Source organism: Panthera onca, chromosome A3, assembly GCF_046562875.1.
Source record: "Panthera onca isolate mPanOnc1 chromosome A3, mPanOnc1 haplotype 2, whole genome shotgun sequence".
NCBI classification, from domain to species: Eukaryota; Metazoa; Chordata; class Mammalia; order Carnivora; family Felidae; genus Panthera; species Panthera onca.
This window is the reverse complement of record NC_138341.1, coordinates 115,208,344-115,223,621: the sequence shown is the minus strand read 5'-3', so window position 1 is coordinate 115,223,621 and position 15,278 is coordinate 115,208,344. Positions and strand designations below refer to the sequence as shown.

Here is a 15,278-nt window from a genome sequence, read left to right as displayed (position 1 = left end):
AGTTCTGTAACTATCAACCAACAGGACTTAAAATGAAAAAGACAATGCTAAGCGTTGACCCGAATGCGAAGCAACAGGAATCTCTCCTATACCACTAACGAGAGTGTAATCTGGTATGCCTTCGAAAACTGGTAACTAATGCTGAACATACACCTACCCTGTGACTTGAGGCTGGAAAACACTAACCTGCTCCCCTTAAGTTTTTCCTAGTCTTTTGCCTCATCAATGCCCCTGTCTAAATGCTTCCATCATTCTTTCTCCAGTCCTAGAGGCTGATTCAGATCGCTCTTTCTGATCACTCCAACCCAAAGAGATCTCTCCTTCTATGGAAAACACTGCCATTTACCCATTAACTCTGACAAATAGCTCATGTGTTCTTCATGTATAATATATATATATATATATATATATAGATATATATATATGTTCATATATAAATTCACATATAAATTGCATCATCTGGTTTTATAATGTATCATTTGTACTTTTAGTAAAATTAACTTGTTCCTCACAATAACATTGTGAAGAAGTTAAGATATGGAATATTAGCCCCATTTTATAGATGACAAAATGGAGGTCCAAGAGGAAAAATGACTTATTTCAGTTTACCTGGCCAAATTAGTGTCAAAGAACAAGAGTAGACCTTAGTCATCCAAACAACGCTATCTACACCAAACTGCCTTATTGTCAGATACACATCTTCTCTCCCCAAAGAGACCATAGGTTCCCTGAAGTCAAGAATATGCTATACATGTTTACATCCCTCACAGCACCAAGAAGGCATTCAATGGGCTCCATACAGTTTGGATGACTGATTTCAATATTATCTCCAACCTTCAAGGACAGGCACAGGCATATTTTCTCTTCTTCTAAACCTCACAGGCAATGCTAAATTGTTCGAACACAACACAACATCCAAAAAACCTTTCTTTTTTGAGTGTAGAAACCAGAAAAGGGGAAGAGCCCTTCAAGATCAGGGTAAGCTCAACGTTCCCTCCATTTCCTTAGGGCTCCATGCTGCAAAGTGTTCAAAGACGACTGGCAGAGACAGTGGTGGTGGGCTTCAAGAACCACAATTTAATCACAATTATTAAGTCACAAATTGAGCAAATGCCAGAAACCACACTTCATATAATTCACTTTCAAGCAAAATAGAGAGCTATTTCAAAACTGAGTATAATAAAACTTCAAATAATTCAATATGAAACTTCATTTTCTTACTTCCTAAAGAAGAAGCTAGACAGTATCAAATCTTTCTGGAAGCCAGCCAGAGAACTGATGTGAGGAGATTAGGAAAAGCACTAGACAGATGTCTGGACACCCAAGCCTGAAGGACAATGTTGTCCCCTACCCTAATGTTCTTGACTTTACACACCGTGTGTGGGGCACCTCACCAATAGATAAAGGGGGGCAAAAATATATGCAAACACTGGAAGTCAGATCTTCAAAAAGGTCTCCTTGCCTAGTGATACATCCATCAATTCTGCTATTTCTAGTCTGAATCCTCAACCCAAATATCTGGGCCAGGGCAGCAGGAGTAAGCAGAAACTAGGATCCACTGTACTTCTCTCAAAACTGAAAGTAATTTGAGGGCAGCAATCAGGTCTTGCTTTGTTTTTATGTTCTCCATAGACAGAACACATAGCAGGTACTCCAAATTCCTGGAAAAGAATGACTGAACTTTGGGATGAAAGGCAGTTGCATAAATATAATCATGCTATCATAGCTAGGTAGCCTACTCAGTATGGTAACTCTACTAAGACCCTAATTTTATCAAGAGCTGATTTTAACTTATGTGAAAACCAATTTAAGGTGAGTCTTTAAGGCCTGAAGAAAAGTTATTCTTGTGTTCAACTGATTCTGATTCAGGCATCGCTATTATTACTATACTGACAATACCATTCCTCATTGCCAGCTTACAGCTATCTGGAAGAACAAAGTCCCAAAGGCCCATGTAAGCAGGCAACATTTGACCTCTCAGTATAGCATGATCCTACTTCCAGAAAGGAAACCCAGATCTAGAGAAATGAGTTATAGAAATGATTCTTTTAAATCTACTGCTGAGCTTGCTTTCACTAGCACAAAGAATTACAAAGGAAACTAGACAAACAGATCAACAGAGACCATGCAAACAGTACCTTTAACTAGGTTTAGTAAAATCCTTAATTGGGGGTGGGAGGGAGGGGGGGGTGGGTGATGGGTATTGAGGAGGGCACCCTTTGGGATGAGCACTGGGTGTTGTATGGAAACCAATTTGACAATAAATTACAAAAAAAAAAAAAAAATCCTTAATAAAACAAACAGGAGACCGCTAAATACCAGATAAATACCTCTAGAATGAAGAAAACCTAGCCAATAACATTAAACTTATTAACCTGGCCTTCTACTAAAAGAGAATACTTACTTGGATAAAGCAATGATTCTTACCTTAACAAATAAACAGAACTATTCAGTCTCTACAGATGGCATTTTAAGGGCCAGGTAACCTCAGTAGAGGCATCTACCTCATAAAGCTAAAGCTCTAAGGAAATGCAAATTCCGGGTATAGTGTTTTTCCAGTCCTAGTACTGTTTGGGAATCTTATACTGTTTTTTATCTGTCTTTATTCTATGATTTTAAACAGTTTGCCAAACATTTAAATATAATTTTTTATAGTCCTTAGACTCCAAGTTTGTCCATGGGACAACAGCTCCAAGTTTATAATGGAGCTCCTTAGACAATCTGATAAATTCATCTCACAAGCAATTTTTCAGCAATCTGTCCACTCTAAAAAGCAATATCCATCTGTTTATATACTGAAAGGTACCTGTGAACTCAGAATTTAACCCTCTGACATACTCTCAATGCTCTAACAAAACTGTTTCTCCTTCCAGAAATGAATTAAGTCACTTCCATAAAACCAGAAATTCATACTATTAAGAGGTAAAAATATCATTCAATATTATCTAGTCCAACCCCCTTGTTTTAGACAGGAAGACGGATCCCAGAGAATATCAGGTAATTACAAGTTACATGACTTTGGCAAGCATCAAAAAGCCTATTTCGCCCAGTGGAGCAACACTGGGCGTGTCAGAAGAATAACCAGATGTGCACTTTAGTCAGTGGAGCACTTCAAATACATATGTCGGAGCCTCAGAAACTCTATTTGGGGTACCTGAGTGGCTCAGTCGGTTGGGCATTCAACTCTTGGTTTTGGCTCAGGTCATGATCTCGCAGTTCATGGGTTCAAGCCTTGCATCGAGCTCTGTGCTGGCAGCATGGAGCCTGCTTGGGTCGGTCTCTCTCTCTCTCTCTCTCTCTCTCTCTCTCTCTCTGTCCCCTCCCCAGTCACGTGTGCGCACTCTCCCTCTCCCTCTCTCTAAGATAAATGAATAAACATTAAGAAAGAAAGAAAGATGGCACAAAAACAGACACTCAGATCAATGGAACAGAATAGAAAACCCAAAAACGGACCCACAAACATATGGCCAACTAATCTTTGACAAAGCAGGAAAGAATATTCAATGGAATAAAGTCTCTTCAGCAAGTGGTGCTGGGAAAACTGGACAGCAACATGCAGAAAAATGAACCTGGACCACTTTCTTACACCCTACACAAAAATAAACTCAAGATGGATGAAAGACCTAAATGTAAGACAAAAAACCATCAAAATCCTCGAGGAGAAAGCAAGCAAAAACCTCTTTGATCTTGGCCGCAGCAACTTCTTACTCAACACGTCTCCAGAGGCAAGGGAAACCAAAGCAAAAATGAACTATTGGGACCTCATCAAAATTAAAAGCTTCTTTCTGCACAGCGAAGGAAACAATCAGCAAAACTAAAAGGTAACCGACAGAATGGGAGAAGATATTTGCAAATGACATATCAGATAAAGGGTCAGTATCCAAAATCTATAAAGAACTTATCGAACTCAACACCCAAAAAACAAATGATCCAGTGAAGAAACAGGCAAAAGACATGAATAGACACTTCTCCAAAGATGACATCCAGGATGGCCAACTGATGCATGAAAACATGCTCAACATCACTCATCATCAGGGAAATACAAATCAAAACCACAATGTAATACCACCTCACACCTGTCAGAATGGCTAATATTAACAACTCAGGCAACAACAGATGTTGGCGAGAATGCAGAGAAAGAGGATCTCTTTTGTACTGCTGGTGGGAATGCAAACTGGGGCAGCCACTCTGGAAAACAGTATGGAGGTTCCTCAAAAAATTAAAAATAGAACTACCCTACAACCCAGCAACTGCACTATTAGGTATTTATCCAAGGGATACAGGTATGCTGTTTCGAAGGGACACATGCACTCCAATGTTTACAGCAGCACTATCAACAATAACCAAAGTATGGAAAGAGCCCAAATGTCCATCGATGGATGAATGGATAAAGATGTGGCATATATATAATGGAGTATTACTGGGCAATCAAAAAGAATGAAATCTTGCCATTTGCAACTACATGGATGGAACTAGAGGGTATTATGCTAAGCGAAATTAGTCAGAGAAAGACAAATATCATAGGGCTTCACTCATATGAGGACTTTAAGACACAGAACAGACAAACACAAGGGAAGGGAAGCAAAAATAATATAAAAACAGGGAGGGGGACAAAACATAAGAGACTCTTAAATATGGATAACAAACAGAAGGTTACTGGAGGGGTTGTGGGAAGGGGGATGGGCTAAAAGGGCATTAAGGAATCTACTCCTGAAATCATTGTTGTACTATATGCTAATTTGGGTGTAAATTTAAAAAATTAAATTAAAAAAAAAAAATCAAAGAAAGAAACTGTAAGTATTCAACCACAATCTCCCCACCCCTAACCCTGTAGAGAGAGCAGTGGACAGCCTAAATGACCTTCTGGAGATATAGAATAGAACCTAGTGATATATTCCACACTTCCCCCCATCCTCCAATGAGGTATGGTCATTTATTCACATGAAGGTCCTTAAGAAGTGAAAGATAATAAAACTGAAGAAAAAAAAAAGGGAGGGTTATAGAAATGGAAAAGATAACTAATGATACTTGGACAGATGCCTATGTCTAGTTATTCATTTAAGCAGGGTGGGGAAGGTGACCAGAGAAGGACCTCAAAATTAATTTTTGCCCCCAGCTCCCACCCTTTGGGTCTTTACAGAATTTCAGGGAGCTCTGAGATTATTTTACGATGAAATGGCACCAGAAAAGGAAAGGCAAGACCACAAGCTGAATTAACAGCAGGGACCAGAATGAATAATCTTCAGGCTCATGACTAGGCTCCCAGTTTATCCCACTGTCCCCTCTCTCTAATCCTGAGAGTCTAAGAGCAGTACCCCATCTCAGGTCTGAAACTTTCCTTATAATACCTAATGGACAGTTGTAAGTCAGCAGGTTAACATTACTGCTGTCATCTTCCCCACTCCAGTTGTACCTTTTATACCTCAAGATAAAATTGAAAAAAAAAAAAAAGTTTTTATAGACATTCATATGAAAACACTCCTATCTTTACTCTTACCACCACCCCCCCCCACCACTGCCTAAGAAATGGGAGAGAAAAGAAGAAAGAAAATGCCTCTCTCCAAGAGATATATTATCTAAATCATCATCTAGAATCGTAACAAAAATCCCTCTTGACCCCTCGGCATCTGGTCCCACCCTGACCAGCCTCACCCTACCCTCTGCCTCCACCACTGTTAGCTAAACTACTGAGACCTGCTGCCTTTCTGGATGCAAGCTCCTGTTTTACTCAACTTTGTTTTCCCAGTGCCTAGCAGGTAGTAAACACAAGTGACTTAGAGAGGGCCACAGAAGCACATAGAGCAGTACCAAAGGACATTGTCTAAAGAAAATGTAAGCTGTTCTTGGCTTAACATAAGCAATCTTCAGGGCTACGGAGGGCCTGGGTGTCTGATATCTTAATATTTCCCCCTTTTCTAAACTAATGTTGGGGCACCTGCATGGCTCTCAGTCAGTCAAACATCCAACTCTTGATTTTGGCTCAGGTCATGATCCCATGGTTCATAATTCAGGCCCTGCATCTAGCTCTGCACTAAGAGCACTGAGGGTGCTTGGGATTCTCTCTCCCTCTCTCTCTGCCCCTCCCCTCTCACTCAAAATAAATACATTAAAAAAAAATAGAAAAAAAAAGAAACTAGCGTTTACATCACCCAGTTTAGTCAGGAATAGTTACCAGATGTGTTGTGAAATATCTCTCCCTCACCCATGCCCCCACTCCCACCCTCCCCATGGAGAACTAGGATCAGTAACTAGAAGGTAAATGAAAGCAGATGTAGGACCCTGCATGAGAAATCCACCCTCTCTCTTGTGTCCTCACCTCAATAATCAGCATCCTCATCTGTACAACTGCACCAGGTAGAAATCTAGAAGTCATCCCTGATTTCTTGCTTACTCTCCACACCAATCATCTTTGTGTCTCATTCACAATTCCTTCTACACACACACACACACACACACACACACACACACACCCTTCATTGGAAACATCATCATCTCCTACCTGTATGTACCATAACAGCCTCCTCCTAACTGGTCTTTTTTGCCCATGGTACTCTAGCCCTCCAATCCACTCTCCAAACAGGTAGCCAGAGAGCCTTCTAAAATGCCCAGGGGAGCATGGCCCCCCTCATCTCAGTTTAAAGTTCAAACTCCTCAACCTGGGCAACAAGCCCCTTTCATGACCTGGCTTCTGCTCTACCTACTGTACCAGTCTCCTCTCATCTTGGGCCACATCCACCCATCTTTTGTTTTATGATCCATTCAACAATCTTGAGAAAACGGAGAGATGTATTTAACCCCTCTGGGTCTGTTCTCACCTACGGAATGGGAGTAATAGTATACTTCTCAAGGTGGTTATAGGAAGGAGTAACACATGTTAAATGCTTAAGAGTATAGTACCTGATAGATACAGTAAATGGCCAAAGTCTTACCTATTACCACCACCATCTCTAAACTTGCAATTCCTTCTGCCTAGTCTTATCTTCTCTCCTCAACTCTCCAAATCTCGTTTCCTCCTGCCTCAGGTCTCTCTGTTTTTCTTGAGATCTGAAGAAGCCTCCAAGGCTGGATAAGTAACCATTTCTCTATGCTCTCATAGTGTTTATCCCTATTCACAATACTTCTCACATGGCCTGTTTCCTTGCCTGTCTTCCCCACGACACTATACAGACCCAAATCCCCAAGGTTAGGACTGTGCATGGCAGATGCTTAATAATTTTCCTGTAAATGAAAAACTTTCCGATAATGAAGTGTCCAATGAAACCAAATCTCAACAGGTAGCCAGAACGGGACTTTAAAGTTCCTCAACTACAAGATCCTCCCCAATAAACAATTCAGCACATTCTGACATTATCACACTCAGGGGTTTGGACTTAATACATAGGTAATGCTAAGCCATCAGATCTTTAAGGAAAGTGCAACAGGCTCAGATCTGTTTGCTGCCCTATTAAACCCATCTCTGGAACACCTCCCACTCCCACCCCCTGTAAATATCAGGACAAAATTCCAACTACCCTTCACAAACACCACATTCTACCACCCCACCATCTCCCAAACACATAGAACGGGAAAAGGTCAAACCAAAGAGAATTCTGAAGGCTAAATGCATTTAACTCCATCTTAACCACCTGCAAACAAGGAGTATCCATAAACACCCTCTAGGAAACCAAAGCTAATCCCTCTTGTGTGACTATATACAAAGAGGAGGGCAAAGAGAGAGAACATTTCATAAAGGTAATCCATTTAATCATCCTCTGAGTAGTTCTGATCCGAGCTGCTGTCATAGCACTGCTATTCTTGATCACTGCAGCCTGATATGCCCAAACCCTGTATAGTCAGAAAGGCAGGTGCAAACAAGGCCAGTGGAGAGTCCTCTGGGTTCTATTTCAAGGGTAAGAGGTCACTTTGGAAGACACAAAAGAGGCGAGCACAGATCTCCAAAACAGGCTTCAGTGATAGAGGAAAAGGGGGTAAGGAGCTTAACCAAAGGTACAATCAGGCTTCGGTTCCCACTCTGGGGATGCATACTGCCAATCAGGGCTGATCATTTTGCATTTACAAAGCACCCTGAGGTCAAGGGAGGCACAAAGAGTGCCAACTTTGCCAGTCACAAAAGGACAAAATATGTACAATCCCACTTACATATGGTACTTAGAATAGTCAAATTCAGACACACAAAATCGTATGGTGGTTGCCAGGGGCTGGGGGGAGATGGGAATAGGGAGTTAGTGTTTAATGGATACAGTTTCAGTTGGGGAAGACAAAAATTTCTAGGTAAGGATAGTGGTGATGGCTGCGTAACAGTGTGAATGCACTTAATGCCAGAGAACTGTCCATTTAAAACTGGTTAAAATGGTAAATTTTATGTCCCATGTATTTTTACAAAAAACAAAAAAACACCCAAACTGGCTTTAAAGTTATACTGTCTGCAGTTATCAATTACAGGATCCTGAACAAGTCATATAACCTCTCTAAAGCCTATTTCTTCCTCTGTAAATCAGGGATAATACCTAATTCATACAGTTGCTCTGAGGAATAAATGAGATACCCCACAGAAAGTCCTTAGTCCAGTACCTGGTATATAGTAAGTACTTAATGTTAGCTATTATTTCTACTACTGCAATAGACTTTCACAGCCATTTCTCACAGCTCCCACACAAGCCTGTTGAGTTTATAGAAAAGGAAACAGGTTCACAGAGTCACAATAAGTGGCTCAATTTATTATGCCACATCAAATCCTCTGCCCATGAAAGGTGTCCTGTCCTTACCACTTGTTAATCTGGTGATTATAAGAAAGGCAAGTACCCCAACCTTGCTGTGTCTCCATTCTCAATTACAGCTGTAAAATGGAGATGTAAAGCAAATTCTAAGAACTCCCTCACAGAACTGATTAGAAACGAAATCAGATGATTCCAGAAGAGTACTATAAACCATAAAGTACCACACAATAAAAGTAATGAGAACTGGTACACCTGTGCACAAAACCTGACCTCCTTTTAACGCAAAACCTGAGGCACGGAGAGTGGCTGGAACTAAACAACTTCCTCGTGATTTCAATTTACTCAGGATTCCTGGTCTTAAGGCCTGACTATGTAATTTACTGCCCTTTCAAAAGGTGGCAAGGGATTGTAGAAATATAACTACTACTGGACTGGGAATTCGAGTTCCGATTTGTCACTAAGGCAGTCTGTGAATTTAGACAACTTACTTCCCCTTTCAGTGTTCAATTAACAGGGAAGAGGGACAAGGCAAACAAAAAAGTTAGACCAGATAGTAAGACCCCTTCCAGCCCCTACATACCACGACTTCTAAATCCAGAATTTTGGAAAAAGGAGGGCACAACAGACCTCCAGACTCCCAAGAATTAATGCAAACATCAGGAGACTCTTTCAAAATGTGGCCTACCTGATTTTGACACTTCCCACACCAGGATCAAACACACTGGAAAACTAGAACACTAGTCAAAGTTAATTTTAGTTCGCTTTTATCCCTCTTGGTCTTACCTGAAAATAGGGAAAATAAAACCCTATTTGAAGGCAGAGAGTTGAAGCACTTGACTTGAGCCACTTCCTGCTTCCCCTTCCCCAACCAGGAGCTATAAATCTAAACACTATGGAGAACACTCAAGGTTTGGGGGGAGGAACATACTATAAACAAAATGGATAGCCCTCACTGTTATAATGACTCAAGCCTTCCTTGAGCCAAAATCCCAGAGAATTTCAGTTGTGCCTGAGATCTGGAGTCCCCTACCTTCATCAAATTCTAACGGGCAATACTAGCAAGAAATCCATAGTAATTTCCTTTCCCTCCGACCCCTCATATCCCCAGAATGGGATTTCATCCACAGCATAGTGGACACTAGCCTAGAAGTCAGGGAAAACGGAGTTACGTCTCTAACGATGTGACCAAAGGTAAATCAAAATCCTCTCTGCACTAAGAGATTACACAAGCTCACACTTAAGAAATAAGTAACAGGTACTAGTACCAAGACTTTACACTTCTAGGACTACTATGATTTGCAGCACATTATTTCACCTCCCTGAGCCTTGTTTTTTGCTTTTGGAAAGGGGGATAACCCCAGAAGGCCGTCATGAGCATTAAATGAAATAGGGCTTACAAAGTTCCTAGTCAAGTCCATTAAATGTTACCTGTTGGTATTAAACACTTCTCTCACGTATTAGTTTCCTAAATCCACAAACATGCTGCGAGGCGACTTTCTTTCCCAAATTTTACGGAGGGACAAACTAAAGCTCGGCTGCACACAGAGGGCTGCGTGAATTGCAGAACACTGCCCCAGCTCGAGGACCGGTTGTTGCTCCTCTCTGAGCCCCAAGGTGCGCAAGGAGCCCAGGAACGGCAGCGGCGGGGGCCGCGGCGGCGCTCAAGCCCGGGGGGAGCGAGGCAGGGCCAGTTCTGCGCACCTCGGGGAGCCCGCAGACCCAGCCGGGTCGGGCAGGAGAGCTGGAAGAAGCCGGGGCTGGAGCCGGGACCGAGCCCGCCCAGGCCTCCCCGGCGCGGCCTCCGCTCCCTTCCCTCCTCCCCTCGCCGGGTGGGGCGGGGCGCGAGCACAAAGACTCCAACTTCCGAGCGGGCGCGGGCCCACCCCGCCAACTCTTGGCCCAGGCCCGGCCCGCAAGGGGGAATCGGCCAGGGAACGCTAGGCGGCCGGGGGCAGGCGAGGATGGGCCGGGCTAGCGACCCGGGGCGGCGGGCCCGGGGATGGGGAGGAGGTGCGGGCGGAGGGGGCCGGGAGTTACTCCCGCTCCTGGGACGCCCAGAATGGCCGAAAAAAGAGTTTCTAAAAATAGGCAGGAACTCGAGTGAAGAGGTGGGCGGCCGAAAAGGAAAGAGGAACACTCCCCCGCACCCTTAAGGAGACGCCCGTGGCCCCCACTCACCCGCGCCAAGAGGTCTGGAGGAAGCCGCGCGGCGCGGAAGGAGGCGGTGCCGCCGCACTCGGGGGCGGAAGGGAGGGAGCGAAGGAGGAAGAAGGCGGCTCCGGCCGCGGCGTGAGGAGCTGAGCACACGCGCGGGAGTCGCCCCCGCCGCCGCTACCGCCCCCTCAGCTTCTCCCGGCTCAGCCCGCCCTGCGCCCGCGCCGCTCGCGCGCCCCGCCGCACTGACAGCGGCGCGAGCCCCGCAGCCGCGAGTCCTTCCCTCGGCCGGCACCACTGAAGCGCGCGGGGGTGGGGGTGCCCTGAACGGTTTCCCTAAGCTTGGCCCCACCCGCCGTTCCAGCCCTGGCCCTGGGCCTTCCCTCCACGCCCCTGCCTCTTTCTCCAGGAAAGGACACCGAGACCCAAGTGCTAGGAGTCCGCAGCCCCACCCTGACACAGCCCGGCTTCCCGGGCGCATGGGCTTTCCCCACCCCCTCAGCCTCGCTTTGGAAAGGTCCAGAGCTTCGGCGGGGAGAAGAGGCAGGCGGAGCCAGGGCGGGGCCTGACTGAGGGAGGAGGGACCGAGGAGGGAGGCTGGAGAGGCGGAGCTAAGGACTGGAAGAGAGACTCTGCTACACCAATAAGCGAGCCGAAGGCGGGGCAGGGCTGAGAGGGTGGTGAGGCCGGAGACGAGAGAAGCGCAAGGCAGGTATGGAAGACCGTGGAGGCCACGCCGAGCCAGGAGCCAGGGCCGTGCTTGAAAGGAGGGGATGTGGGTGGAGCTAAAGGGAGGCCGTGCCCGTAGGAGGAGTCAAAGGTGGAGGGAGACGAGGCGAGGCTGGGCGAAGCGGCACCCTTAGCAGAGGGGGCCGGAGGCGTGGCTGAAGAGAAACCCAGGAGGGAGGAAAAATTGAAGCGGGACAGAAGGAGGCGTGCCCGGAAGCGGAGCAGGGAGGTGGGGGCTTAAAGGTGGCCACTCTGGGGAAGAGCCGGAAGGAGGCGTGACACAAAGCAAGAGCGGCTGGCTGGTGCTGAAGACGGGCGGGGTCTGGAGACAGGGCCCAAACAGGTTGGCGGGGGGCCGTACCGAAGGGTGCGGAAGAGATGGCGTTGGGAGGAGCCCTAGGTCCTTTCGCTTTCAGCGAACCAGGTGCGTGGAGAGGACGAGGATAGTTCCTCTCAGCCTAGGCTAGGACGGGGCGGAGAGGCAGCCGTTGGGTTGGGTTTGGAGAGGAGGCGCCACTCCCACCTACAAAGGAGGTTAAATTGAAGTACGCTTACCCTTCTAGGGTGCGGGAAACGTTTGATAGATAACTTGATCTGGGTGGTGGTCCTCTCTCCTGAGTATTTCTCCTGTCGTAAACTCTCACCCAAATCAGTGTTCCAGCCTCCACGGAACAGGCGGAGGGGCCTTCAAAGAGCACAGGAGAAGGTTGCCCTTCTGTCCTCAGCTATACTTCCCTGAAGGGTGAGAATTGTCCGAAATCTTGTGGCAGACCTGTGATTTCATGATCGTGTTTTTCACATCGCTTGCCCCAGAACCCACCTAAGGACGGGAGTCCTAACAGGGCAGAGTTTGAATGGAATCCTCGCCCTGCGAAACCAGCAATTATAGCTCCGTTTGTATTATTTGATGACGCCGTGTCTCCCTTCAAAGGAAGAGAAGTCCAATTGGAGAAATAGTGATACTGAGACCAAGGACAAGAACGTTCTTCCTCCACATGTTCTAACTTCTGGTTCCTTCTTCTGCCTCAAGTCTCTGTTTAAATATCACCGCAGGGGCGCCTGGGTGGCTCAGTCGGTTAAGCGTCCGACTTCGGCTCAGGTCACGATCTCGTGGTCCGCGAGTTCGAGCCCCGCGTCGGGCTCTGGGCTGATGGCCTGGAGCCTGCCTCCGATTCTGTGTCTCCCTCTCTCTCTGCCCCTCCCCCGTTCATGCTCTGTCTCTCTCTGTCTCAAAAATAAATAAAAAACATTAAAAAAAATTTTTTTAAATAAAAATTAAAAAAAAATAAATAAATATCACCGCAGAGAGGCCTTTCCCACCCCAGCTAAAGATGTTCTCTAGTTTAGTCTCTTATTCATTTCCTTCATGGTATTTCTTAGTCTTGTCATTTATTAGTCTGTGCGTTTTTTGTCTGTCTCCCCACTAGAAGGTAAGTTCCATGAGACCAAGCATCTTTGACTGCTTGGGTACATCATTGTCTGGTAACAATGCAATTGTTACCTAGTGCAATGTCTGGTATAGACCTGGTGTTCAGTAAACACTTGAGTGAATTAATCAATCAACCAACCAATTAAGGAACTGGTCCCTGCCAATCTCCTCTGCTCTGCTTCTGGCCATTCCTGGCTCCTCACCTCCCTCCCTTTGTACTGGCCTTACCATGTGCACTTGAATACACAACAGTCTCAGCACCCTCTGCTGTAGCACATTCTCCACTTGGACTGCACCTCCTCTTCTGCCTAGATACTTCCTGTTCATCCTTCAAAACTCAACTCAGGAACACCTCTTCTGAGAGGCTCTCTCTGCCCTCCCATCAGCCCCACCACCAGGTGCTGGCTGTGGTGCTGCACCCTCCCTGTGCAGGTGTTAATCCTCTTTCTGCTGGCACTGAGGATTATATTCATGGTTTCAAAGGTCCTGTGTGATCTACTCTCTGCTACCTTTCTAAACTTATCCCCTATTGTATTGCTTGCACCTCCTCTCACTCTGCTCCAGCCATATGTGCCTCCTTGCTGTTCTTTTGACACACTAAGCATTCTGCTAACCGCAAGACGTCTGTTACTTGCTGTTGTGTCTGCCTCAAATGCCCTCCTCCCAGATGTGGGCATGGCTCACTCCTTCAGGTTTCCATTCAAATGTCACTTCCTCAGAGAAGCCTTCCCTGGCCCACACTTAAAATAGCAACACCCTACTTCTCTGTGCTCTTTCCTGCTGGATTTTTCTCCGTAGCATTCATTACCACCTTAAATACTGTTTGTTTGTTGTCCCTCTCCCATCCCCACCTTCTACTACTTTTTTTTGTGAACTTCACAAAGACAGGATTTTGTCCATTTTGCTCATTCCTCAGTCCCTAGAACTAATATTTGTTGAATGGATGGCTATGAATTAAACAGAGACGTGTTAGGAATACTCTGTGTTGTCCAGAAGAATCCTTGAAGATTACAGTATGAAGGGAGATGTTTCTGAAGAATACACTGGCAACACGAGCTAATGTGGTGTATTTACTAGTTGCCAGGAAATGTGCTAAGCATTTTTCAAACGTATTTAATTCCCACAGCAGCCCTCAAGGTAGGTACTATTATAATCCCTACTGTACAGACGAGAAGACTGTGGCACAGAGGTTAACTTTCCCAAGGTCACACAGCTACTAAGTGCTAGAGTCCAGTTTTAGAGCCTGCATGCTGAACACTATACTAACCTGTCTCCTAATTATCAAAGACCTACTCTTGTTGGTCCAATAAAGAAGAAGAATGAAGCAGAAACATTCTATCGCCTTCAGGACATGTGGTATAGGCTATGATGCCTGGAGTTGTGGCAGAATTTTTTCTTAACCACTGTATTAGGGTTCTCCAGAGAAACAGAACCAATAGGATATATAGATATAGATGGGGATAGATGATAGGAATTGGCTCACATGGTTATAGAGGCCAGGAAGTCCCATGATCTGACATCTGTAAGCTAGAGAACCAGTAAAGCCAGTGGTATAATTCAGTCCAAGTACAAAAGCCTAAGAACCAGGATTGGTGATGTCCAATGTCCTGGGAAAGAGAAGATGGATGTCTCAGTTCAGCTAAGAGCAAGTTTGCCCTCCTCTGCATTTTTATTCTATTTGGTCTTCGACAGATTGGATGATACCCACCTGCATTGTTGAGGGTGATCTTAGGGTACCAATTCAAATGCTCGTCTCTTCCAGAAACACCCTCACAGACACACCCAGAAATGTTTTACCAGCTATCTGGGCATACCTTAGCCCAGTCAAGTTGACACACAAAATTGACCATCAAAGCCACCAAGAGGGAAGTCACCCAAAGAAGTAAAGCCATCACATGGAGGAAGGCAGGACTAAGAAAACTCTGTAGAAGAAATGAGCCAGAAACCTGCTAAAAACATACCTGAAACTTGACCTACCTCTGGACTTTTCCATGAACCAACATGTCTTTATAGTTTGAATAGTTTCAATTGGTGTTTTTGTAACTTACAACGAAAAACAGATTTCCTGGATACCTGGGTGGCTCAGTCAGTTAAGTGTCCAACTCTTGATTTGGACTCAAGTCATGATTTTGGCTCAGGTCATGATCTCATGGTCATGAGATCTAGCTCCTCACTGGGCATGGAGCCTCTTTAAGATTCTCCCTCTCCCTCTGCCCCTCCCCTGCTTGTGCTTGCTCTCTCTCTCTCTC

The 15,278-nt window shown here is 45.3% G+C and overlaps 1 protein-coding gene across 6 annotated transcripts in view; it reads right to left on the bottom strand.

Annotated features, from left to right (window-relative positions):
- The window catches only part of RALY (RALY heterogeneous nuclear ribonucleoprotein), an 83,197-nt gene extending 72,094 nt beyond the window's left edge, over nt 1-11,103 (bottom strand). Inside the window, exon 1 of one of the 6 annotated variants that reach the window (XM_060615831.3) lies at nt 10,896-11,103. The gene's annotated coding sequence lies outside the window, so the exon portion shown is untranslated. Of the gene's footprint in view, nt 1-10,145; nt 10,396-10,895 lie in introns of those variants that run through there. The other 5 variants (XM_060615816.3, XM_078444141.2, XM_060615844.3 and 2 more) reach the window with 5 other exon arrangements.
- Nucleotides 11,104-15,278: the final 4,175 nt, after the last annotated feature.